The 26,925-nt window shown below is 36.4% G+C and overlaps 1 protein-coding gene across 5 annotated transcripts in view; it reads right to left on the reverse strand.

Annotated features, from left to right (window-relative positions):
• TDRD15 (tudor domain containing 15) overlaps positions 1 to 26,925 on the reverse strand; it is a 197,619-nt gene that overhangs the window by 101,974 nt on the left and 68,720 nt on the right. For 2 of the 5 annotated variants that reach the window (XR_013759206.1, XR_013759207.1), the window contains exon 6: positions 4,999 to 5,612. The exons of the other annotated variants lie outside the window; for them this stretch is intronic. The gene's annotated coding sequence lies outside the window, so the exon portion shown is untranslated. Of the gene's footprint in view, positions 1 to 4,998; positions 5,613 to 26,925 lie in introns of those variants that run through there. 5 annotated transcript variants of the gene reach the window in all.

The following is a 26,925-nucleotide window of genomic DNA, read 5'->3' on the forward strand; positions in this document are numbered from 1 at the left end:
CTTTAGGCCCAGTTTCACTCTCACTTTTCAAGTACAAGTTTTTCAAATCTTTCTGCTCTGCTTTGTGCTCCTGATTATCACAATAAACTTGGCTAAAAGCAGCCAGCAATATCCATGCCACTGCTTGAATGCTATGCTGCCTAGGAATTTCTTCTGCCAGATTGATAAGTCCATTGCTAAAATCAACCTCACAGTAAGTCTCAGGCCATGGGCAAAATGCAGACAACTTCTCAGCCAGAACATAATACAAATGGCCTCTACTCCAAATTCAGATAGAGTCCTCCTTTTCTGACCCCTCTTGAGCTTGTCTTCATTGTCCATGGTCTTGGCATTCCAATCTTCTGAGTTCCCTTCAGAATTGGCCATTCAGCTCTGCTTTCAACAATCTAAAGCATTTCCAGCTTACACTGCCACACATCTCAAAATTCCTCCTGCAAATTCCCAAAAGTTCCAAAAGCTTATAAACTACATGGTCAGGTTAATCACAGCAGTGACTCCACTTCTGGTACCAATTTCTGTTTTAGTCAGCTTTTTCACTGCTATGTCTAAAAGACATGACAAGAACAATTTTTGTGGAGGAAAGCTTATTTGGGGGCCCATGGTTTCAGAAGTCTCAGTCCATAAAAACCTGGTTCCATTCTTCAGAGCTCAAGGTGAGGCTGAACGTCATGGCAGAAGACTGTGGTGCAGGGAAGAGGCTCGTTTGACGATCAGGAAGCAGAGAGAGATTCCACTCACCAGACCCCAATGCCCACCACCCCCAGCCACAGCATGTAAAGATGATGTAACACAAATCATACTCAAGATCTTTCAGAAAATAGAAAACAATTACTTTTCAATTCCATTTATAAGACCAATTAAATTAGAAAAAAGAATTGTGAAGCCATCTCCCTAATGATTAAGTCAAAGCTTACCAAATTAAACACAAAGAAATTTTAAGATGATAAGACATCATGACCAAGTAGAATTTAACCCATGAACACAAGATTGATTTAACATTTAAAAATGAAATAATGAAATAAGCCACAATAATAAAAACAATATCAATATAAGCAATTGGATAAAGTTCAATAAGCTTTCATACTAACTCTCAGCAAAAAAGATATAGAAAACTCCTCGGTCTAGTATACAAAAATCATATAAAGATATATAATGATCACTTTCACACATCATATTTAATGTTAGATTAAAAGTTCTTTTCAAAATCTGGAATGATACAAGAACACTCATAACCACTTTGTTTTATTCCAGATCACACAACTTGAGTAGATGTAGGCAAAAGACAAATTTAAAAATGCAAAGATGAAAAAAAATTATTTCTCATAAGTGACATTATTAGAAATGCAAAAATTAATAAATGTAAATAAGATCACTAGATATAAGATTGATATACAAGTCAAATATATTTTCATATCATATATACTTTTATAATATAAAATTATATATATTTGTGTATACATTCATATTTTGATATATAAGTCAAATTGTATTTTTATATATTAGTAAAATTTTAAAAAATCATAGCATCAACAAGAGTATCTAAAATATTAAAATCTAGCAAAATATCTATGTGCAAGATTGTTATTTTTAAAATTATTATTTTTAACATAAAGTTTAAAGGAATTGAGTTAAGATACCAGTATCTCAGAGCTAAAATTCTCTAAGTGATCAATAGGTTCAATCAAATCCAAATGAAAATCTCTATAGCATATTTCTACATGAAAATTTTAAACCTAATTATAAAGTTATAAAAATATAAAAGCAAAGTACAGGCAAGACAATCTTTTTAAAAGATCAAAAATGCTGGTGACTTTACACTAGCAAACATCAAGGCTTAGTGTAAAGCCACAGTAATTAAGACAGTATGGTGTTCGCTTACCTTCCATATGACAATGTCAAGAAAAGAAATATGTCTATGGACATATGAACATCTGATTAATATCCATGAGCATACATCAGTACTGTGGGGTTAAAAATTACCCTTTCCAATAAATGATTGTGGACCAAGTAAAAATCTACATGTAAAAAAATATGAGTATTGACCCATTCTTTCCTTCCTACAAAAAAGTTAATTTTTAGGTCAAACTTAAAATTCTAGAACAGGAAAAAAAATTTCACAAACTTAAGAGTACATGCAGATTTCTTCAACAGGAAACAAATGCACTAAACATGACTGACAAAAATGCATATATTAAACTAAGAATATCTGTTAATCAAAAATAATTAATAGACTACCATAAAGAAAGTAGAAAAGCTAGCCACTAAGGGAAGATACTTGCAACAAAAGGCCTATTTTATGAAATATACAGACCTCCTATAAATCAATAAGAAAAACTCTACCTCATGGGAAAATGACTGAGAAGGATAATTCACAAGAGAATATAATTGTTATCTTTACACATACAAAAAGTTATTTGGCTTCATTGGATATCAGAGACATGCAAATTTAAACCAAAATGAGATACTAAATACCCACTGAATCCATCAGAATGACTTCAGACGAAAAAGAAAAATGTTCAGTGCTGGTGAAAAAATGGAATCCTAGAACATTTAATTCACTAGTGGAAGTGTAAACTGATATGCTGATCTACCAAAGTTGGACATATTTGGGCCCTATAACCCATCAATTTCCCTGTGGAGTATATATTCAACTGAAAGAGTAACACACAAGAACATTCAAAACTGCATTATCCCAGATGGCCATAAACTGGAAACCATTCAAATATCCACCAGCAGCAGAACAGATAAGGAGCTACATAATCACAATGTAATGTCATACAGCAAGGATGAGGAACTGCTATACTCAAAAACAGGATGATATTAAATATTTAAAAACAAATACAAATTTATTTACACTAAGGTCAACAATGACTAAACTCAATGATTTTGTTTAGGGATCAGGGTTAAGTAGCAAAAATATGAAGAGAAACAGGAAGGCTATTATCATAGATATTAGTCAATAATTCAGAGAATTTCAGGGTTAGCAAATAAGGGACAGAAATTGAATGACTGGATGGTGATTACTGGTTGGTGTTCACTTGCTGATAACTCTTTAATACTGTACTGTGTATGTTATACTTCACTTTTTAAAATGTTATTAAAATAATTAAATTATAGATGAATTGACTTCAACCATGTTTATTATTTTTATTTATTTGACTTGAAACTCATAATAAAAACTTTGTAAAAATATTTTTTTAAAGGCAGAGGCAGGGAACCTAAAATAATACAATCATGTGTAAGTGATACTTTCTTATTATGTCTGAAAACCCACAGTAACAAAAACAAAAGATGGACATGACTAATTACATAAAGAGTTAAAACTTTAATTTTTGCCATAAAATTATCTTTAAACTAGCTGAGAAACAAGGAGTTAACATCTTACAATATATGAAGTTCAAAAGTTAAAATTAGAAAATTCATAGAATAAATTCAGACTGAACAAACACCTAAAAAGTTGTTCAAGTTCCCTAGTCATCAGAGAACACAAATCATTTTATACCCTTCACACAGGCAAAGATATTTACAATTGTAGAAGATCTACTAGTGGTTATATAGGAAAAAAGGTTTTCTCACATATTAATCATACACATTTCAACTATTTTTGAAAGCAAAGTGGTAATGCTTATTGAAATTAATGCATTCTTTTATCCAGCAAGTTCACTCACAAGTTACCCTCTATAAGGGTGTGTACTGCTATATTCAAGGTGGTAAAACTGAAAGGGTGAATGGCTAGAGTAGAAAACTTTCAGCCTTAAATAGCATGCATGTACTTAAAAGGACAAACTGAACTACATACTTATCTTAGAACTATTTCCAAGAGGTATGCTGAGAAGAGCAAAATGCAAAAAAAAATGCATAATTTTATTTTTCCTAAAGCATAACAAAATGTGCACATTGTGTTCATATGTTTATAGAAGTTTATTCATTCATATGTTGAAATACAGGCACATGGAAAAAATCTAGGATATTATTATGACCTATCTTAGCACAGATGGAGGAATTATATGAATGGATAAAGGAGGGGGAGAGAGAATTCAAGTAAATGAAGGAAACTAATAAGTGCAGTAAGAAACCTACAGTTAAAATGAATAACATGATCCTACTTCTTTATGTGAATTATGTGTGTATATATATTTGTATAGTATCATGTATCCTTCAAAAAAGGCTAGTCTCACTTTAGATACCTGAAATGTCCTTTTGTTTCCTTTATAAAAAGTTTCAAAAATTAAGAGAAGACACTCAGAGAGAAACTAATAAAAATGAAGTGAGCTAAAATGAATTTTTTAACACACCAGACTGAATGCCACTAGATGTCAGTAAAACCCCCCCAAAAAATTATGGAAGCATTATTAACTGCTGGAAAATTTTGCTCTTTTATCTATAATCTTTACCTTATATTATATTTGAATTATACTATATTCAAATTAGATATGTAGCTTAACAGAAGATGAATAAAAATCCTTAAAGACAGACAATAAGCATAATAAATATAGAGGTTAATACTGGTATATATAATCCTTGTTTACTAAAATATCTATAGAATTTTCACACATTTTTAAAACCCATTGAGTCCTCGCTCTAAAAGATGAAAAACATAATATTCAGTTAATTGTTATACATTTACCTCTTATCTATTATGTGTAAAATATAGAGGCAAATTGAAATCACAATATGGAGGTTTTTAAAGAAGTTGAACAAAATGTAAATCAAATGGAATGTTACAAATAAACTAATGCACAGTGGCACATCATCTAGAACTCAGACACAGCCATGTGACTTAGTAATTCAGAGCTAAATAAATAAGTAAGCAAGTCACCAGGCAGCTAAAACTTTTGTCATCAGCTTATTCAGTGAAATCAGTTAATACATTACCAAGTCTCTTGCTTGTATGGTACCAATAGATTTAGTGAATTTTATATGATTTTTAAACTATCCAGTATAGTTACTACCTCAATGACTAATGAATGAGACAACCATTTTATTAAGTTCATGAGTCCTACAGCTCAGGAATCTGGCTAGAGCATGATGGAGTTGCCCACTGTCTCAGCAAGGACAGTTCAGCTGGCAAGGGCCTAGTACTGTTGATAGGAATGCATATACCCAAGTCTCCCTAAATGATTTGGGTTTCTCAGAGCTTGGCTGTATCATGTAGATGTATTTCTCAAATAATGATCCATAGTACCAGGAGCAAGCGTTTGAGATAGTAAGGCTGTAACTGCATCATCCACATAACCCAGCCTATGTCATATGGTATTTACTTCTAACATATGATATGCTACTGGTCTTAGCAGGCTAACCTTCCAAGATCCAGGAGAAAGGAAGTCATATTCTACCTTTTGTTGGGGAGTAGCAAAGTCACATTGGATAAGAACATGTAAAATGGAAAATATTATTGTGATAATCCTTGGAAAATATAATGTGACACTGTCTGCCCACTGGCCAGAAAAAATTCACATCCTTCCTACATGCAAAATACTTTACATCCTCTTCCAAGACCCCCAAAGTCTCATTTCATTCTGACATCAAAACAAAGTCTTGGATCTCATTATCTAAATCAGGTCCAGTTGCAGAAGTTGTTCCTCAAGTATATTTCCTCTTGATTTGAAGACCTATGAAACAAAGTGGCAAGTTATCCCACAAACGTCCAACATACAACTGTGGTGTAAGCACAGAATAATTTCTACAAATAGTCTCGGGGTCTTATCTGGCCTCTTTAAGGGGTCCATGAGAAAACACCTAAGATATTTCTGAAGTCTTAACAAGGGTTTTACAGTCACGTCTAGATCTTATCTTTATCTACAGGAGTCTTCCTATCAACACTATGTGCTGATCTTTGCCTTGGGGCACTTTTAAAATAAGGACATTTCACCATCTGGAGAAGGTATGAATGAAGGCCAATTTTATTTTTGGTTCAGAAAGTTCTGAGTTGTATATATTTCTCTAATTTTTTTCCTATAAAATAACAAATTTTAAGCTCCTTTCCTTTATTTTATCTTAAGAAAATACCTGTTTGAAATGGTGCTGGTAAAACTGGAAAATCCATATGTAGCAGAATGAAATTTAACCCCTATCTCTCACCCCGCACAAAACTCAACTCAAAGTGGATCAAGGACCTAGGCATTAGACCAGAGGCCCTGCACCTACTAGAGGAAAATGTAGAGCCAACTCTCCACCATGTCAGCTTAGGAACTGACTTCTTCAACAAAACCCATAAAGTGCAAGACATAAATTCAAGAATCAATAAATGGGATCATATGAAACTTAAAAGCTTCTTCATAGTAAAGGAAATAATCAAGAGCCTGAAGAGAGAGCCTATGGAATGGGAGAAAATCTTTGCACCTATACCTTATATACAGCATTAATCTCCAGGATATATAAAGACCTCAAAAAAACAAATAACCCAATCAGTAAATGGGCAAAGGAATTGGAAAAGGCACTTCACAGGAGAATAAATCTGAATGGTCAAAAAATATATGAGAAATGTATGAGTGCACTTTTTTTCCCCACATCCTCACCAACACTTATTATTGCTTGTATTCTTGATAACTGCCATTCTGACTGGATTGAGATGAAATTTTTGAGTAGTTTTGATTTGCATTTCTGTAACTGCTACAGATGATGAACATTTTTCCTGTTTGTTGACTGATTATACTTCTTCTTCTGTCAAGTGTCTGTCAGTTCCTTACCCATTTATTGATTGGGTTATTTGGTTTTTGTGATGTTATGATTTTGAGTTCTTTATATATCCTAGAGATTAGTGCTGTATCTGAATGAGTGCGGTGAAGATTTTCTCCCATTATTTAGGCTCTCCCTTCACATTATTGTTTTATTTGCTGAGAAGAAGATTTTTAGTTTGAATTCATCCTATTTATTGATTCTTGATTTTTACTTCTCGTGCTTTAGGAGTCTTGTTAAGGAAGTCAGGTCATAAGCCAACATGATGAAGATAAAAAAAGAAAAGTGGTGTATATACAATAGAATATTACTCAGCTTTAAAGTAGAATGAAATTATGGAATTTGCAGGTAAATGGATGGAGCTGGAGAATATCATGCTAAGCAAAATAAACCAAACCCAAAAAACCAAAGACCAAATGTTTTCGGTGGTAAATGGATACTGATCCATAATGGAAAGTAGGGAAGAATGAAGGAACTTTGGATTGTGCAAAGGGGAGTAAAGGGAGGGGAGGGGATGTAGGGATGGGAAGGATGGTGGAATGAGGTGGACATCATTACCCTATATACACGTATGATTACACTACCAGTGTGACTCTGCACCATGTACATACAGCCAAAGGAATGAAAAGTTGTGCTCCATTTGTGTACAGTGTATCAAAATACATTCTGTCATAAGAATTAGAACAAATAAAAAAGTAAATATGAAAAAATGTTCAACATCTCTAGCAATTAGAGAAATGCAAATTAAAACTACACTACATGACCAAAGTGATTGTACAATAGGTATAATCAGAAAAATGAGAGATTACATTCCATTTATGTATAATCTATCAAAATGTATAAATGCATTCTACTGTCATGTACAATTAGAATAGAATAAAAAAAATTTAAAAACTACACTGAGTTTTCATTTCACTCCAGTCAGAATGGCAATAATCAAGAATACAAGTAACAATAAATGTTGTGGGGAACAGGCTCACTCAGAGGTTGCTGGTATAACCACTCTGGAAGCAGTATGGCCATGCCTCAGAAAAGCTGGAATGGAACTGCCATTTGACCCAGTTATATCACTCCTCAGTATATATCCAAAGGAGTTAAAATCAGCATACACAATGACTCAGCTACATTAATGCTTATAGCAGCTCAGTTCACAATAGCTAAGCTATGCAAACAACCTAGGTGCCTTTCAACAGATGAATGAATAAAGAAAATGTAATATATATATATAACTACATATATATATATATATATATATATATGTTTGTTCAGCCATAAAAAAAGAATGACTTTAAGACATTTTGGCAAATGGATGGATGTGGAGACTATCATGCAAAGTGAAATAAGCCAATTCCAAAGGAAAAAAACCCAAAGATTGAATGTTCTCTCTGATATATGGATGCTAACACACAACAAGTGGGCTAGGAAGCAGAGAAGTTCATTGCATTAGACAAAGGGCAATGAAGGGAAGGGAGGGGAGATAGGAACAGGAAAGACAGTGGAACAAATTTGACTTAACTTTCCTATGTACATATATGAATACACCACAGTGAATCCCTATCGTGTACAACAACAAGACTGGCTTACTAATTAGAATAAGATGTACTCCACGTCCACATAAACATGTCAAAATACACTCTACTGTCATATATAACTAAAAAGAACAAATAAAAATTAATAAAGAAAATACCCATTGACCCTTGCAAGATTTTCCTTGGAAATCTCTTTATTCGTACTCCTTAGTTCCTTTGTCCATTTTTAATTTTCCATATTATGGTGTTAACAAATTTGCTAGATTTCTTCTGCTGCATAAAATAAAGGAATCCCATTCCCCAACAGCACATTTTTCTCCCTTTCCTTAAAGCCCTCACTGTCAGCCTCTTGAGACCTGTCAAGTTTCCTTCTGTCAAGGCTCTTCGTATTTCTGCCCACTTCTCTGTCCAAAAGTGTAGGGAGTTTCTCAATTCTGGTAACCAAACCTGTTCCAGTTATTATTTCTCCATAATTACTATTGCAAAATGATGGTAAAAAGAATATTATCGGCACAGATTCTATGAGGCAGAAATTCAGACAGGACATAGAAGGGCAGGTTTTTCTTAGCTCTATAATGTGTGAGCCTACCTAGAAAGATAAAATGGTCATAGGATGCATCTGTCATAAAAGCACCTTAAACATGTGTCCTCCACGTGGCACAACTATCTCAGAGTACTTATACTTCTTATGTGGGGGCTAAGGAGAAAACCCACATTTTCTAGTGAACAAGGCAAAGATGCATAGCCTTATATGATGCAATCTTATCAAAGGCTTTTCTAGTCACACAGCATCACTTCTCTGTCTTCTTTGAGGAACAGGATGTGAAGAGGTGACACTACTGTTAATTATTTTGGGGAAATAAAATCTTCCACACTAGTTTATCATGAAAATTAGTGAAGGAGATGAAAATGCATAATGACAAAAATGCAACATGCATAATGATAAAAGGAAGAACTACTGGCTACAACAGTTTATCTTTTCTGCCCCTCAAACTTCTATCAAGGAAAAGGGAAGTTGGCAGATGAGAGGGCGACTAAGGGAATTCACTGAAATTCAACAGTACTGAACACCAGAATAATCTACTGAACAGAAAAATCAGAGACACTGGGAGTTGGAAACTTTGAACACAATTTAAGAAATAATGTATTAGAGATACACCAGCTTAGTCACCAGACCACTGCTGAGGGGAGGGGAGCACAGACAGAGACAGAGGAAAGTGTGGTGAATCAAATTGGCTTAGGAGAACCTGAGAAATACAGAGGGAGGCTGATCTTAACTGACCCAGATACAGTAGAGGAAGATGTTGAGTGAAAAGTGATCAAAATCACTCAGAGAAACAAGCAGTCTGGCAGGAACCAGAGTTGCAGCAGCAGGAACCATTATAGGAGGCCATAAGGCAGCTAGCCAAAGCTGGAGACTGAGAAGTCATAAAGGGAGTTGCCAGCTAGACCCAGCAGTTGCCTATTGTGGAGTCAAGAGTGCCTGGTCCAGAGTGACTGAAACAGGTGCAGAAAGAACTGTACCTAGGGTAACGTACGCTGGGAAAACTGTGGTGAGCCCCCTTTGTTGCTGGCATCCCATACAAGCAAGTGGGAAGATACCAGTAATGTGTCAGACAGAAGCATACTCCAGGTCTGGTCCTGGGTAATACACATTCATGGTGGGGGAATATGTGAAGCTTGTAGTGGTTTAGTCTCCTCACCTTAAAAGTGGAATTTGTGGGAGGACCTGAGACCCAGGTGTCCAGCAGAGATTCACACATGAACTAACCTCACTTGAGACTCAACAACACATCAACAGAACAGGGAAGAAAAAAACTCCAAACCATCAAACATGCCCCACATATAAACAGCTCGAGTGGGGTCTCAGAGTACAGTAACTCTGGGACAACATCAAGAGAGTCCTTGGGACAAAAGAGAGCATGGTGATATAAGCTAAAGGCATTAAGAACCTCTTCAGTGAAATAACAGCAGAAAATGTTCCTAATGTTAGAAATAAGATAAGACCATGACCAACATCATTCTAAATAGAGAAAAAACTGAAAGCATTCCCTCTAAAAACTGGAACAAGACAGGGATGCTCTCTTTCACCACTTCTATTCAACATTACCCTTGAAACACTAGCCAGAGCAATTAGACAGACCAAAGAAATTAAAGGAATACAAATAGGAAAAGAAGAACTCAATCTATCACTATTTGTCATTGACATGATTCTACATCAAGAGGATCCAAAAAACTCCACCAGAAAACTTCTAGAACTAATAAATGAATTCAGCAAAGTAGCAGGATATAAAATCAACACTCCTAAATCTAATGCATTTCTATTCATAAGTGATGAATCCTCTGAAAGAGAAATTAGGAAAACTACCCTACTCACAATAGTCTCAAAAAAAAAAAAAAAAAAAAACCATAGAAATCAATCTAACAAGAGGTGAAAGACCTCTACAATGAAAACTACAGAATACTATAGAAAGAAATTAAAGAAAACCTTAAAAGATGAAAATATCTCCCATGTTCTTGGACTGGGAGAATTAATATTGTCAAAATGGCCATGCTACCAAAGGTGCTATACAGTTTCAATACAATTCCAATTAAAATCCCCATGATGTTCCTCATAGAAATAGAGAAAGTAATCATGAAATTCATCTGGAAGAATAAGAGACCCAGAATAGCCAAAGCAATCCTGAGTAGGAAGAGTGAAGCAGGAGGCATCACAATGCCAATCTTAAACCATAGTACAGACAAACAATAATAAAAACAGCATGGTATTGCACCAAAATAGACAAGTAGACCAACAGCACAGAACAGAAGGCACAGAGACTAACTCACATAAGTACAGTTATCTCATACTAGACAAAGGAGCCAAAAACATACAAGGGAGAAAAGACACCCTCTTCAACAAATGGTGTTGGGAAAACTGGAAATCCACATGCAGTAAAATAAAATTAAAACACTATCTCTCACTCTGCACAAAACTCAACTCAAAATGGATCAAGGACCTAGGAATTGGACCAGAGACCCTGCACCAAACAGAAGAAAAAGTAGGTCCAAAATTCATCATGTTGGCTTAGGACAAGACTTCCTTGACAAGACTTCCTTATCAAGACTCCCAAAGCACAAGAAATCAAAGCAAGAATCAATAAATGAGATGGATTCAAACTAAAAAGCTTTTTCTCAGCAAAGGAAACAATAATGAGAGAGCCTACAGAGTGGGAGAAAATCTTTCCCACACAAACTTCAGATAGAGCACTAATCTCCAAAATTTATAAAGAACTTATAAAAAATTATACCAAAAATACAAAGAAACCAAACAATAAATGGACTAAGGAACTGGGCAGATACTTCACAGAAGATGATATACAGGTAATCAACAAATATATGAAAAAGTGTTCATCAACTCTAGTAATTACAGAAATCAAATCAAATCACCCTAAGATTTCATCTCACTTCAATTAGAATGGCTATTGTCAAGAACACAAGCAATAATAATTGTTGGCATGGATGTGGGGAAAAGGCATACTCGCACACTGGGGGTGGATCTGCAAAGGTGCAGCCACTCTGGAAAGCATTATGGAGATTCCTTAGAAAACCTGGAATGGAACCACCATTTGACCCAGTTATCCCACTCCTTGGTTTATACCCAAAGGACTTAAAATCAGCATACTACAGTAATGCAGCCACATAAATGTTTATAGCAGCTCAATTCACAATAGCTATATTGTGGAACCAACCTAGATGCCCTTCAGTAGATGAACGGATAAAGAAACTGTGCTATATATACACAATGGAATATGACTCAGCCAGAAAGAAGAATAAAATCATGGCATTTGCTGGTAAATGGATAGAACTGGAGAATATCATGCTTAGTGAAATAAGCCCATCCCAAAAAACAAATGTCAAATATTTTCTCTGATAAGTGGATGATGATACATAACTGGGTGGGGGGAGAAGAATAGAGGAATTTGGATTGTGTAGAAGGAAATGGGAAGGGCAGGGGAAGGAAAGACAGTGGACTGAGACAGACATCATTACCCTATGTACATGGATGATTACAGGAATGCTATGAATCCATATCATGTACAACAATAGAGATGAAAACTTGTACCCCATTTGTGTACAATGAATCAAAATGCAATCTGGGCACCTGCCCCAACCCACCACCACTGCAGACAGACACCAGACACAGAGGCAACCCTCACTGGGACTCCCCAGCTCTTTGGAGGCTGGTGCAGGCATTTTGAATTATTCCTGAGGTGTGGCCACCATCATTGGAAGGGTGACTCCCTTCCTGAGACACCTACAGGCAACTGGAGGCCCTCTGGCAAGTACCTCTATTTACTCACTTACATCCTACATTCTTCCCCATCCTCTTCGTTCACCACTAGAAATACTGTAAATAATAATGGAACTCATCCTGTTCATTACAATAATATTGAAGTCTTTATAGGGGTGTCTGGTTCAGGGCTGCATTTTCTTTGTATTGAGTGCTGCTAATGTTGATCTCCCCTTCAAAGAAGAGGCACTGGAAAACTGCAGGGTCACAATAAGACTGCAGGGGGGAAACTTCAGTACCTCGGATCTTCACTGCTAAAGGGGAATATGCAGAAATAATATGAAAAAAAAACAGGGGAAGAAAATGTCTCTAACAAACCAAGATGCTGTTTTGATAGAATCCAATGACAACATGGCAGTTGAAATGACAGAAAAAAAAGTTTAGAATCTGCATAATTTAAATGATCTGTGAAGCAAAAGACAAGATAAGAAAGCAAATGCAGGCCATGCACGATCACTCCAATAAACAGTTAAAAGGGCAAATATAGGAAGTCAAAGAAAACTTCAATAAAGAGAGATTCTGAAAAAAAAATCAGAAATATTTGAAATGAAAGAAACAATAAACCAAATTAAAAACTCAATAGAAAGCATCACCAACAGAATAGATCTCATGGAAGACAGAATCTCAGACAATGAAGACAAGATATTTAATCTTGAAAATAAAGTTGAACAAACATTGGAGATGTTAAGAAAACATGAATAGAATCTCTAAGAATTATTGGATATCATGAAAATACCAAATTTAAGAATTACTGGAATTCAGGAAGGCACAGAGATACAAACCAAAGGAATGAACAACCTGTTCAATGAAATAATAGCAGAAAATTTCCCAAACATGAAAAATGAAATGGGAAATCAAACACAAGAGGCTTAGAGAACACTGGGTGCACAAAATTACAACAGATTCACAGCAAGGCACATTCTAATAAAAATACCTCACATACAAAATAAAGATAGGATTTCAAAGGCTGTGAGAGAAAAGCATCATATTACTTATAAGGGGAAACCAATACAGATATCAGCAGATTTCTCAGCCCAGACCCTAAAAGCCAGAAAGGCCTGAAACAATATATTTCAAGCTCTAAAAGAATGTGAATGCCAACCAAGAATCCTATACCCAGTAAAACTAACCTGCAGATTTGATGATGAAATAAAATCTTATGATGATAAACAAAAGGTAAAAGAATTTACAAACAGCCTGCATTCCAGAACATTCTCAGTAAAATATTTCGTGAGGAGGAAGTGAAAAAAATGCAAGTCAGCAAAGGGAGGAATTATCCTAAAGGAAAAGCCAATCAAAGGAGAAACCAAGTCTAGTTGAAAAACCAAAAATAAGCCAAAATGACCAGGAATACAAATCATATCACAATCATAACACTGAATGTTAATGGCCTAAATTCAATAACTAATAATCAAAAGACAAAGACTGGCAGATTGGATTAAAAGGAAGACCCAACAATATGCTGCCTTCAGGAGACACATCTCATAGACAATGACATCCACAGACTAAAGGTGAAAGGATGGAGAAAAACATGCCGTACACATGGACCCATTAAAAAGCAGGGGTCTCCATCCTTATATCAGATAAAGTGGACTTCAAACCTAAGTTAGCCAAAAGGGCTAAAGAAGGACATTTCATACTGCCTAAGGGAAGCATAAATCAGCAGAACATAACAATCATAAATATTTATGCACCAATGGAGCATCTATGTACATCTAACAAACCCTTCTCAATTTTAAGAATCAAATAGACCAAAGCACAATAATAGTGGGAGACTTTAATACACTGCTCTCATCACTGGATAGATCCTTCAAACAAAAACTGAACAAAGAAACTATTGAACTAAATAATACATTCAATGATATAGACTTAATGGACATTTACAGAGTATTTCATCCATCATTGAGTGAATATACTTTCTTCTCAACAGTTCATGGATCCTTCTCCAAAATAGACCATATGCTATGCCACAAAGAAGCCATTAGTAAATATAAAAAATAGAGATACTACCTTGTATCCTATCAGACCATAATGAAATGCAATTAGATATTAATAATAAAATAACAAACAAAAATTACTCCTACATTGGAGACTAAATAATATGCTATTGAATGGTGCAATGATACAGAAGACATCAGGGAAGAAATTTAAAAATTCTTAGTGGTAAATGAGAACAATGACACAATATATCAAAATCTCTGGGACACTCTGAAAGCAGTACTAAGAGGAAAGTTCATTGCATTGAGATCATACATTAAAAAAATAAAAAGTCAACAACTAAATGACCTAACATTACATCTCAAAGCCCTAGAAAAAGAAGAACAGTTCAACACCAAAAACAGAAAACAGGAAATAATTAAAATCAGAGCTGAAATCAATGAAATTGAAACAAGAGAAACAATTCAAAAAATTGACAAAACAAAAAGTTGGTTCTTTGAAAAAGTAAACAAAATTTTTAAATCCTTAGCCACACTAACAAAGAGAAGGAGAGAGAAAACTCAAATTACTAGAATTCATGATGAAAAAGGAAAGATCGCAACAGACACCATTGAAATACATAACATAATTAGAAGCTACTTTGAAAATCTATACTCCAACAAAGTAGAAAATATTGAAGAGAGACAAATTTTTAGAGATATATGATCCTCCCAAACTGAATCAGGAATCTGTACACAATTTAAACAGATCAATTTCAAGTACCAAAATAGAAGAAGCCATCAAAACCCTACCAACCAAGAAAAGCCCAGGACCAGATGGAGTCTCGGCCAAATTCTACAAGACCTTTAAAGAAGAACTAATACCAATACTCCTCCAAGTATTTCAGGAAATATAAAAGGAGGGAATCCTTCCAAACTCATTCTATGAGGCTAGTATCACTCTGATACCAAAACCAGAAAAAGATTCATCAAGGAAAGAAAACTTTAGACCAATATCCCTGATGAACATAGATGCAAAATTTCTTAACAAAATAATAGCAAATTGCATACAAAAAGATATTTAAAAAGATAGTGCACCATGATCAAGTGGGGTTTATACCAGGGATGCAAGATTGGTTCAACATCCGGAAATCAATAAATGTAATTCGCCATATCAATAGACTTGAAGTGAAGAATAACATGATTATTTCAATAGATACTGAGAAAGTGTTTGATAAAATACAGCACCCTTCATGCTTAAAACACTAGAAAAAATAGGAATAGTAGGAACATACCTCAACATGGTAAAGGCTATCTATGCTAAGTCCACAGCCAACATCATTTTTTTTTCTTTTTTTTTTTTAATTGTAAACAAATGGGATACATGTTGTTTCTCTGTTTGTACATGGCGTAAAAGCATGCTATTTGTGTAATCATAAATTTCCATAGGGTAATATTGTTTGATTCATTCTGTTTTTTTCCCCTTCCCCCGACCCCTCCCACCTCTCTTTTCCCTCTATACAGTCCGACCTTCCTTCATTCTTGCCCCACTCCCTAACCCTAACTCTAACCCTATAACACTAACCCCTCCCTCCCCCCATTATGTGTCATCATCATCCACTTATTAGTGATATCATTTGTCCTTTGGTTTTTTGAGATTGGGTTATCACACTTAGCATGATATTCTCCAATTTCATCCATTTGCCTGCAAATGCCATAATTTTATCATTCTTTATGGCTGAATAATATTCCATTGTATATATATATACCACAGTTTCTTTATCCATTCATCCATTGAAGGACATCTAGGTTGGTTCCACAATCTGGCTATGGTGAATTGAGCAGCTATGAACATTGATGTGGCTGTATCTGTGTAGTATACTGATTTTAAGTCCTTTGGGTATAGGCCAAGGAATGGGATAGCTGGGTCAAATGGTGGGTCCATTCCAAGTTTTCTAAGGAATCTCCACACTGCTTTTCAGAGTGGCTGCACTAATTTGCAGCCCCACCAGCAATGTATGAGTGTACCTTTCTCCCCAAATCCTCGCCAACACCTGTTGTTGCTTGTATTCTTGATAATCGCCATTCTTATTGGAGTGAGATGGAATCTTAGGGTGGTTTTGATATGCATTTCTCTTATTACTACAGATGCTGTACATTTTTCCATATGTTTGTTGATTGCTTGTAGATCTTCTTCTGTGAAGTGTCTATTCATTTCCTTAGCCCATTTGTCGATTGGATTATTTGTATTCTTGATGTAGAGTTTTTTGAGTTCTTTATAGATTCTGGAGATTAGTGCTCTATCTGAAGTATGATTGGCAAAGATTTTCTCCCACTCTGTAGGCTCTTTCCTCGCATTGCTGATAGTTTCCTTTGCTGAGAGAAAGCTTTTTAGTTTGAATCTATCCCAGTTATTGATTCTTGCTTTTATTTCTTGCACTATGGGAGTCCTGTTGAGGAAGTCTGGTCCTAGGCCGACATGTTGAAGATCTGGACCTACTTTTATTCTATAATCTGCAGGGTGTCTGGTCTGATTCCAATGTCCTTAATCCATTTTGAGTTTAGTTTCGTGCATGGTGAGAGATATGGGTTTAGTTTCATTCTGTTGCATATGGATTTCCAATTCTCCCAGCACCATTTGTTGAAGAGGCTATCTTTTCTCCATTGCATATTTTTGGCCCCTTTGTCTAGTATGAGAAAATTGTATTTATTTGGGTTTCTGTCCGTGTCCTCTATTCTGTACCATTGATCTACCTGTCTATTTTGGTACCAATACCATGCCGTTTTTGTTACTATTGCTTTGTAGTAGAGTTGAAGATCTGGTATTGCGATACCCCCTGCTTCACTCATCCTGCTAAGGATTGCTTTAGCTATTCTGGGTTTCTTATTCTTCCAGATGAATTTCATAATTGCTTGCTCTATTTCTGTAAGGTACGTCATTGGGATTTTAATTGGAATTGCATTGAATCTGTATAGCACTTTAGGTAGGATGGCCATTTTGACAATATTAATTCTTCCTACCCAAGAACATGGGAGATCTTTCCATCTTCTAAGGTTTTCTTTAATTTCTGTCTTTAGTGTTCTGTAGATCTCATTGTAGAGGTCTTTCACTTCTCTTGTGAGATTGATTCTCAAGTATTTTATTTTTTTCAAGGCTATTGTGAATGGGGTAGTTTTCCTAATTATTCTTTCCAAAGACTCGTCACTTATGTATAAAAATGCGTTGGATTTATGAGCATTGATCTTGTAACCTGCTACTTTACTGAATTCACTTATGAGTTCTAAAAGTTTTCTGGTGGAATTTCCTGGTTCCTCTAAGTATATAATCATATCATCAGCAAATAGGGATAGTTTGAGTTCTTCTTTTCCTATTCGTATCCCTTTAATTTCTTTGGGCTGTCTAATTGCTCTGGCTAGAGTTTCAAGGACAATGTTGAATAGACGTGGTGGAAGAGGGCATCCCTGCCTTGTTCCAGTTTTTAGAGGGAATGCTTTCAGTTTTTCACCATTTAGAATGATATTGGCCATGGGCTTAGCATAGATGGCCTTTACAATGTTAAGGAATGTTCCCACTATCCCTATTTTTTCTAGTGTTTTGAGCATGAAGGGATGCTGTATTTTATCGAATGCTTTTTCTGCATCTATTGAAATAATCATGTGATTCTTAACTTTAAGTCTGTTGATATGGTGAATGACATTTATTGATTTCCTGATATTGAACCAACCTTGCATCCCTGGGATAAAACCCACTTGATCATGGTGCACTATCTTTTTAATATATTTTTGATGCAATTTGCTAAAATTTTGTTGAGAATTTTTGCATTGATGTTCATTAAGGATATTGGTCTGAAATTTTCTTTCCTCAATGTGTCTCTGTCTGCTTTAGGTATCAGGGTGATATTGGCTTCATAGAATGAGTTTGGGAGGGTTCCCTCCTCTTGTATTTCATGGAATACTTTGAGGAGTATTGGAATGAGCTCTTCTTTAAAGGTTTTATAGAACTCGGCTGAGAACCCATCTGGTCCCGGACTTTTCTTTGTTGGTAGGCTTTTGATGACCTCTTCTATTTCATTGCTTGAAATTGATTTATTTAAGTTGTGTATGTCCTCCTCGTTCAGTTTAGGCAATTCATATGTCTCTAGAAACCTGTTGATGTCTACAAAATTTTCTATTTTGTTGGAGTATAGATTTTCAAAATAGCTTCTAATTATGTTTTGTATTTCAATCCTGTCTGTTGTGATATTTCCTTGTTCATTCCGAATTTTAGTGATTTGGGTTTTCTCTCGTCTTCTCTTTGTTAGTGTGGCTAAAGGTTTATCAATTTTGTTTATTTTTTCGAAGAACCAACTATTTATTTTGTCAATTTTTTGTATTGTTTCTTCTGTTTCAATTTTGTTGATTTCAGCTCTGATTTTAACTATTTCCTGTCTTCTACTACTTTTGGTGCTGGTCTGTTCTTTTTTAGGGCTTTGAGCTGTAGTGTTAGGTCGTTTATTTGTTGAGTTTTACTTCTTTTATTAAATGCGCTCCATGAAATAAATTTTCCTCCAAGTACTGCTTTCATAGTGCCCCAGAGATTTTGATATGATGTTTCTTTGTTCTCATTTACCTCTAAGAATTTTTTAATATCCTTCCTAATATCTTCTGTTATCCATTCATCATATAATAGCATATTGTTTAATCTCCAGGTGTTGGAGTAGTTTCTGTATTTTACTCTTTCATTTATTTCTAACTTCAACCTATTATGATCTGATAGAATACAAGATAGTGTCTCTATCTTCTTGTATTTGCTAACATTAGCTTTGTGGCATAATATATGGTCTATTTTAGAGAAGGATCCATGTGCTGCTGAGAAGAAAGTGTATTCGCTCTTGATTGGATGGTATACTCTATAAATGTCTGTTAAGTCTAAATTATTGATTGTGTTATTGAGATCTATGGTTTCTTTGTTCAATTTTTGTTTGGAAGATCTGTCTAGTGGTGAGAGAGGCATGTTAAAATCACCTAGTATTATTGTGTTATGGTCTATTTGGTTTCTGTAATTGAGAAGGATTTGTTTGACATACATGGATAAGCCACTGTTTGGGGCATAGATGTTTATGATTGTTATATCTTGCTGATTTATGCTTCCCCTAAGCAGTATGAAATGTCTTTCTTTATCCCTTCTGACTAACTTTGGCTTGAAGTCCACATTATCGGAAATGAGGATGGATACTCCAGCTTTTTTGGTGAGTCCATGTGCATGGTATGTTTTTCCCCATCCTTTCACCTTTAGTCTATGGGTATCTTTTTCTATGAGGTGAGTCTCTTGCAGGCAACATATTGTTGGATCTTTCTATTTAATCGAATCTGCCAGTCTATGTCTTTTAATTGATGAATTCAGGCCATTAATATTCAGGGTTATTATTGAGATATGATTTGTATTCCCAGTCATTTGGTTCATTTATTTTATTTATTTATTTGTTTATTTATTTATTTATTTGACACAACTTGGTTCCTCCTTTATTTGACAATTCCTTTAGGATAATTCCTCCCTTTGCTGATTTGTTTCTTTGTTTTTCATCTCTTCCTCATGGAATGTTTTGCTGAGAATGTTCTATAATGGTGGCTTTCTTTTTGTAAATTCTTTTAGCTTTTGTTTATCATGGAAGGATTTTATTTCATCGACAAATTTGAAGGTAAGTTTTGCTGGGTATAAGATTCTTGGTTGGCATCCATTTTCTCTCAGGGCTTGAAAAATATTTTTCCAGGCCCTTCTAGCTTTTAGGGTCTGGATTGAAAAATCTGATGATATCCGTATTGGTTTCCCCTGAATGTAATTTGGTTCTTTTCTCTCACAGCCTTTAAAATTCTGTCTTTATTTTGTATGTTAGGTATTTTCATTATAATATGCCTTGGTGTGGGTCTGTTGTAATTTTGTGTATTTGGAGTCCTATAAGCCTCTTGAACTTGATTTTCCATTTCATTCTTCAGATTTGGGAAATTTTCTGATATTATTTCATTGAATAGATTGTTCATTCCTTTGGTTTGTTTCTCTAAGCCTTCCTCAATCCCAATAATTCTTAAATTTGGCCTTTTCATGATATCCCATAGTTCTTGTAGATTCTGTTCATGATTTCTTACCATCTTCTCTGTTTGTTCAACTTTGTTTTCAAGGTTAAATATTTTATCTTCAATGTCTGAGGTTCTGTCTTCCAGGTGTTCTATCCTACTGGATATGCTTTCTGTGGAGTTCTTAATTTGGTTTATTGTTTCCTTCGTTTCAAGGATTTCTGTTTGGTTTTTTTTTCAATATCTCTAACTCTTTATTGAAATGATCTTTTTCTTCCTGTATTTGCTCTTTTAACTGTTGATTGGTGTGATCATTCAATGCCTGCATTTGCTCTTTCATCTCATCGTTTGCTTCCCTGATCATTTTAATTATGTACATTCTGAACTCCTTTTCTGTCATTTCTTCTGCCATGCTGTCATTGGGTTTTATTGATGTAACATCTAGATTTGTTTGCAGCATTTTCTTCCCTTGTTTTCTCATATTGTTCAGGTATCAGTGGCCCGCTGAGATATTGCAGATTTCCTCTATTGACTTACAATGTCCCTGAAGATTTCTAGTATATCCCCTCTTAGCCTTCAGTAGGCTGAAGTCTTGGAGGAAGTTGATAGTGCGGTGCTCCACAAGGAAGCTGCCTCTCTAGGGGTGGTGGCCTTCAGGTGGGGTATATTCCCTATTAGTGGGCAGAAGTGCCTCCACTTATTGACCAATGATCATCCAAAGGGGAACTAGGCTGCGGGCTGAGGCAAGGCCTGTTTGGGCCTGTGTCTCTGGTTTTACCCTCCTTGTGGAAAAACCTCACCGGGCAGGAAGTCTCACCCGGTGGGGAGGTCTCGCTGGTCAGTTCCCCTCCTAGAGGTTCCCCTCAATCTACAGCTACTGCCTGGGCTGGGCTGCCTTCCTCTGCAACGTTCCCAGGGGCCCAGACCTACCTCCAGGGCCTGGGAGCCTCACCCTTCGCAGATGAGTCTCCTTAGGCTGCCTCTCCTCAGAGAATCTGCCTGCAGTCCTGGGACCTTCACTTCACCCCTAAGCGTGTCTCTGTGCGGCTCTTCCACCAAGAAGCCTCCTAGGTCCTGGGACCCTGCTCTGCACCTAATCGCCTGGCTATGTGGCCCCTCCTCTGAGCTGCCACCTGGAGCCCCGTACAGTCCCACTGAGATCCAGCGACCCACCACACGCCTCTTCCTCCGGACAGCCGCCCGGTGTTCCGGAGCGGTCACTAGGAGACCAAGCAACTCACTGCGTACCTCCTCCTCCCGCCAACCGCCTGTAGCCCTGGGCAGTCACTCCAAGTCCAAGTGACCCACCCCGTTCCTCCTTCTCCTCCAGGCAGTCCCCCGAGTATTCAGGAGCGGTCGCTCTGAGTCTCTGTGAGTCCAAGCGATCCGCTGCATGCCTCCTCTGGGCAGCCCCCCAGAGTTCTGGTGCGGCTGCTCGAGACCAAGCGACCCGCCGCACTCCTCCTCCAGGCAGCCCCCCAGTGTTCAGGAGCGGTCGCTTTGAGTCCAAACAACTCACCACTTGCCTCCTCCTCTGAGCAGCTGCCTGGAGCTCCAATGCAGTCACTCAAGTCCAAGCGACCCACCGCGCTCCTCCTCCTCCTCGGGGCCGGTCCCTGGTGTTCAGAAGCAGTCACTCTGAGTCCAAACAGCTCACCGTGCAGCTCCTCCTCTGGGAACTGCCTGTAGCTCTGGCGCAGTCACTCGAAGTCCAAGCAACCCGCCGCGTTCCTCCTCCTCCTCCTCAGGGCAGGCCCTGGCGTTCAGGAGCGGTGGCTTTGAGTCCAAACAGCTCACTGTGCAGCTCCTCCTCTGGCAACTGCCTGCAGCTCTGGTGCAGTAACTCCGAGTCCAAGTGGCCGCGCTCCCCCTCCTCCTCCTCCTCCTCCTCCTCCTTCAGGCAGGTCCCGGTGTTCAGGAGTGGTTGCTCTAAGTCCAAACAGCTCTCCTCACCACTCCTCCTATGGGCTGCCACCCAGAGCCCCAGCGGTTGCTCCGAGTCCCAGCGCTGTGCTGAGCGGCCTCCTCTACGATGCTCCCAGTTGTCCGAGTTCACTGCTCCAGTCCTGGGAGGTGTCTCACCGGGCAGCTCTACTTCACAATGTTCCCTGCATTCCGGGACTACTGCCCCATCCGGGACGCCTCCCCAACGGGAGAGACTCACCCGGCTGCTTTGAGTTGGTCCCAAGTCTCTCAATATCTCCTCTTTTGAATCCTGAGTCCTGGAGCAACATGAAATGCAGCCACCCTCTAGTCCGCCATCTTGAAAAACCGCCAACATCATTCTTAATAGAGAAAAACTGAAAGCATTCCCTCTAAAAACTGGAACAAGGCAGGGATGCCCTCTTTCACCACTTCTTTTCAACATTACCCTTGAAACACTAGCCAGAGCAATTAGACAGACCAAAGAAATTAAAGGAATACGAATAGGAAAAGAAGAACTCAATCTATCACTATTTGTCATTGACATGATTCTACATCAAGAGGATCCAAAAAACTCCACCAGAAAACTTCTAGAACTAATAAATGAATTCAGCAAAGTAGCAGGATATAAAATCAACACTCCTAAATCTAATGCATTTCTATTCATAAGTGATGAATCCTCTGAAAGAGAAATTAGGAAAACTACCTTACTCACAATAGTCTCAAAAAAAAAAAAACATAGAAATCAATCTAACAAGAGGTGAAAGACCCCTACAATGAAATACGGAATACTATAGAAAGAAATTGAAGAGAACCTTAGAAGATGGAAAGATCTCCCATGTTCTTGGATTGGCAGAATTAATATTGTCAAAATGGCCATGCTACCAAAGGTGTTATATAGATTCAATGCAATTCCAATTAAAATTCCAATGACATTCCTCATAGAAATAGAGAAAGCAATCATGAACTTTATATGGAAGAATAACAGAACTCAAATAGCCAAAACAATACTGAGCAGGAAAAGTGAAGCAGGAGGTATCACCATACAAGACCTTAAACTATACTACAGAGCAGTAGTAACAAAAACAGCATGGTATTGGCACCCAAATAGACAAGTAGACCAATGGTACAGAATAGAAGACACAGAGATGAGCTCACATAAATACAGTCACTTCATACTAGACAAAGGATCCAAAAACATACAATGGAGAAAAGATAGCCAGTTCAACAAATGGTGCTGGGAAAACTGGAAATCCATATGCAGTAAAATGAAATTACACCTCTATCTCTCACCCTGCACAAAACTCAACTCAAAGTGGATCAAGGACTTAGGAATTAGACCAGAGACCCTGCACCAAATAGAAGACAGAGTAGGTCCAAATCTTCGTCATGTTGGCTTAGGACAAGACTTCCTTAACAAGACTCCCAAAGCACAAGAAATTAAAGTAAGAATCAATAAACAGGATGGGCTCAAACTAAAAAGCTTTTTCTCAGCAAAGGAAACAATCAATAATGTGAAAAAAGAGCCTACAAAATGGGAGAAAATCGTTTCCACACACACTTCAGATAGAGCACTTATCTCCAAAATATATAAAGAACTTACAAAACTTTATGCCAAAAATACAAAGAACCCAGTCATTAAATGGGCCAAGGAACTGGACAGAGACTTTACAGAAGAAGACACACGGGCGATTAATAAATATATGAAAAAGTGTTCAACATCTCTTGTAATTAAGAGAAATGCAAATTAAAACAACTCTAAGATTTCATCTTACTCCAATTAGAATGGCTTTTATCAAGAACACAAACAATAATAAATGTTGGTTTGGATGTGGGGGAAAAAGGCACACTTTTACAGTGCTGGTAGAGTTGCAAATTGGTGCAGCCACACTGGAAAGCACTGTGGAGAATCCTCAGAAAACTTTGAATGGACCCACCTTTTGACCCAGTTATCCCACTCCTCAGTTTATACCCAAAGGACTTAAAATCAGCATACTACAGTAATGCAGCCACATCAATGTTTATAGCAGTGCAATTCACAATAGCTAGATTGTGGAATCAACCTAGATACCCTTCATCAGAGGAATGGATAAAGAAACTGATATATAATATACAGAATTGTATATATTATTTAGCCATAAGGAAGACTAATATTATGGCATTTGTAGGTAAATGGATAGAGTTGGAGAATATCATGCTAAGCAAAATAAGCCAATACCAAAAAACCAAAGGCCGAATATTTTCCCTGATAAGTGGATGATGATATATAATGGGGGTTGGGAGTGAGAGAAGATAGGAGGAACTTTAGATTATGCAGAAGGAAATAAGAGGGAGGTGGGTATGAAAAATCATGGAATGAGACAGACATCATTACCCTATGTACATGTATGATTACACGAATGGTATGAATCTACTTTGTGCCCAACCATAGAAACAAAATGATGTACCCCATTGTGTACAATGAATCAAAATGCAATCTGTAATAAATGAAAAAATAATTAATTAAAGAAAAAATTAAAAACTGCATCTGTAAAAATAAAAAAAAAATTAAAAGAAAAAAAGAAATAAGATATCCTCATAGAGGATGTACATATCAAACCCCAAATAGACAAGATCAAAAAAAGAACCTCTCCAAGACATATTATAATCAAAATTCCCAGTGTAGAAAATACAGAAAGAATATTAAAAGTTGCAAGAGAAAAATGTCAGGTCATGTTTAGAGGCAAGTGAATAAGGCTCACTCTAAGAGGGGCTCCGGGAATGAGATATTCCAGATCTAAAAGAAAACAAGTGTCAGTCAAGATTACTGTATCCCAAAAGTTATGTTTCAGAATTGATGTGGAAATAAAATATTTCTAGGAGGAAGATAAAAGAAAAGAATTCTTGTTTACTAAACAAGCACTGCAAAGAACGAAGATATACTAGACATATAACAACTAAAGAAACCCAAAGCATCCAAATAAATGAAGCACACTAGAAGAACAACTAAATGAAAATAAAGACCAAAATTAAATATAGTAAAAATAAACAAAATGACATGAAAAAGTAAACATCAATCCATAATAACACTTAATATTAACAGACTCAACTCCCCAATGAAGAGATTGACAGAATCAATTTAAAAAGAAGATCCAGCTATATGCTATTTGCAAAAAAACATCTCATAGGCAGATACCCGTAGACTGAAAGTAAAAAGATGGAAAAAAATATTCCATCCAAATGGAGTCCAGAAACAATCAAAGTGTCATGAGACAAGGTCAATATACAAAAATCAATAGCTTTACTATAATCCAATAATCTCAGAGAGAGAAATAAAAATATTATCCCATTCACAATAACCTCAAAAAATAAACAAATAAATAAATAAAACAGTTGGGAATTAATTTAAACAAGGAGATGACAGACCTCTACCATAAAAATACAGAACACTGAAGAAAGAAATGAAACACGACCTTAGAAGATGGAAACAACCTCCCAGGTTCATGAATAGATAGAATTAATACTGTCAAAATGGTTATACTACCAAAAGCATTATACGAATTCAATACAATCCAAATGAAAATATCATGGCATTCTTCAACACCTACAAAAAACAGTCCTAAAATTTATTTGGAAGAATAAGACTTAGAATAGCCAAAGTAATACTGAGCAAGCAGAACAATGCTGGAGGCATCACAATTCTGACCTCAAATTATACTACAGAGGTGAACAACAAAAACAGCATGGTACTGGCATTGAAAAATTCATTAAAAAACACATCAGGTGAATACCTATGATATAGAATATAAAATACAGGGACAACCCTTATAGAAACAGTCTTACAAGAGGATTCTTTTCCTCTCTTTATTCCATCTTCCTGCTCTGAAAACAGAATCCTGGTGGCAGCTGACAGTCAACCATCTTAAATATGAAATAGCATTTCCAAGGACATAACACATAATAGTCTTTCATTTTTATATGGGAAGAGTAACTGTATGGAGTTTCTAAAAAGGTGTCAGAATTTACTGATATTCTCTATGGAGAAATTAAATCAATGACCCTAGTCCAACCACAAAAGCCTAGGGAATTACCTCTCCACTACTCAGTAGAAGATAGGAAGTTTATTCTATAGAGCAGGAGTTCTGAAATGATGATCTGATTATACTATTGTGCCCCTGGATCCTTTAAGAGAGTCTGTGAGGAAAAAACTACTTCGATAATAATGATGTCATCTGCCTTGTGCATGCTCACTCTTTCATGAGTGCAGTGGAATTTTCAGGAGCTAAAAAACGTGATATAGGAGGACAAAATGCAAAGCAGATATGAGAATCCAACTATCTTCTACTAAGCTGGACATTAGGAGATTTATAAAAAATTAAAACAATGCCTCTCTTCTCAATATTATGCTTTATAAATTTTTATAAATGTGTCAATCATGTAAAAAAATTAAATTCTTGCTATTTTATAATAAGTAAACAAATATTTTACATTATTTGCTCTATTTTCTAACATGGTA

Source organism: Sciurus vulgaris, assembly GCF_902686455.1.
Source record: "Sciurus vulgaris genome assembly, chromosome: 14".
In the NCBI taxonomy this organism is placed as follows: domain Eukaryota; kingdom Metazoa; phylum Chordata; class Mammalia; order Rodentia; family Sciuridae; genus Sciurus; species Sciurus vulgaris.